We start from the raw sequence: 1563 nt of genomic DNA on the forward strand, positions 1-1563 counted from the left end.
ATAGTAATAATAATAATATGATAGTATGATAGTATGATATGATAATATGAAATAGCAGTATGATAATAATAATATGATAGTATGATATGATATATATTTTTTTTAAGAAAGAGGTTATTTTATGTATAAGTAAGGTAACTCACCATTCCACTAACCTTCTTCACATATATAATATATTTATAAATAATATTCTTTAATCTTTAATTTTGATTACGTAGGCAAATCTCCTCGAATGAAAATCCGTCGCGAATTGGCCGGCTAACCTTTTTAAGAGGGAAAACGGGCATTTTCAAAGTGTGTTTTGGCCGTTTGGGAGTATTAGGTCAAGTACTTGCTCTACTGTCCTCTCCCGCTAAAAAGCTAAAGCATTTGTTCGATCTCCAGAACCCTAGTTTCTTTCCGGCCATTTTCTCCGATCAACAGGTTTGCGTTCCCGTCTCTACTTTTAATTTACAGAAACAGAAAAACCCTGTATCGATCCCTTCATCTTCAAGATACCTAGGTTTTTTTGCATTTTTCAGTGACGCAGTAAGCAACAGGAACAATGTGGATGTCGAAGAGTTCAAAGTTGCTTCAGTACATCTATTACAGGATGCGTGTGACGATTCATGATGGCCGTCAGGTCACTGGTAAGTTTATGGCCTTTGATCGGCACATGAATCTTGCTTTCGGCGATTGCAAAGAGTTCCATACGCCGCATCCTAGTAAAGGTAAGAAGAACGAAGGACGAACTCTAGGGTTTGTTCTTCTCCGTGGAGAAGAGATTGTATCCATGACCGGTGAAGGCCCTCCTCCTCCTGAGGAATCCAGAGCTAAAGCAGTTGGTGCTGCTGCCATGGTTGGTCCTGGCCTCGGACGTGCCGCAGGCCGTGGAATCTCGACTGCACCACATGTGCAGGCTCGACCTGGGCTTGCTGGCCCTGTTCGTGGTGTTGGTGGACCGGCTCCCAATATGATGCAACCTCAGATTTCACGACCACCGCAGCTATCAGAACCGGCAATGTCGTGTCCACAGACTCCGGTGATTCGTCCGCCAAGACAGATGCCTGGGTTTCCATGGCCAGGTATGCCACGTCCTCCTCCTCCAAGGCCAGGAATGCCGCCTCCACCTGGTGGCGGTATTCCGATTTATGGTCCACCACGTCCTGGTATGCCTACACCACCGAATCGTCGGTAATAACAACAGCAGAATCAGCATCAACAATGATTCGGTATGTACTTTTGCCTGCTCGACCAGGAGAACAATTTTCTGTGAAATTCTGTATCCGTAGTTTCTTGGTCTGTTCTCTGATTCGATGAGTTATTTTAGCAATACCATAGAACAATTCTACACACGGTTTTTGGTTAAAGGGTTAGAGATTGATTTGTGTCAATGTTAGGTAGTACTGCTTTTGCTTTCTGTTGGCGATTTGTCCTTAGCCTCAGTGGAATTGTGGAAAAACTCTTGTAGCCAATCAAGCCCTGAGATTATTTGGATTAGGAGTTTTGTTTGTTTTCTGTATTTAGCTTGGACTTCTCCACTTCTAATTTTGAATTTTGCCTGTTGGTTGTTTACATTGTGAT

General features: G+C 42.9%; 1 pseudogene across 1 annotated transcript; it reads left to right on the forward strand.

The window, feature by feature from the left end:
• Positions 1-357: 357 nt before the first annotated feature.
• LOC149011721 (uncharacterized) lies at positions 358-1207 on the forward strand (annotated as a pseudogene). Its single transcript, XR_016174289.1, has 2 exons — positions 358-423; positions 522-1207. The product of XR_016174289.1 is annotated as an uncharacterized LOC149011721 (transcript).
• Positions 1208-1563: the final 356 nt, after the last annotated feature.

Source organism: Hakea prostrata, chromosome 7, assembly GCF_041222555.1.
Source record: "Hakea prostrata isolate BN-2017 chromosome 7, UWA_Hpros_2, whole genome shotgun sequence".
NCBI classification, from domain to species: Eukaryota; Viridiplantae; Streptophyta; class Magnoliopsida; order Proteales; family Proteaceae; genus Hakea; species Hakea prostrata.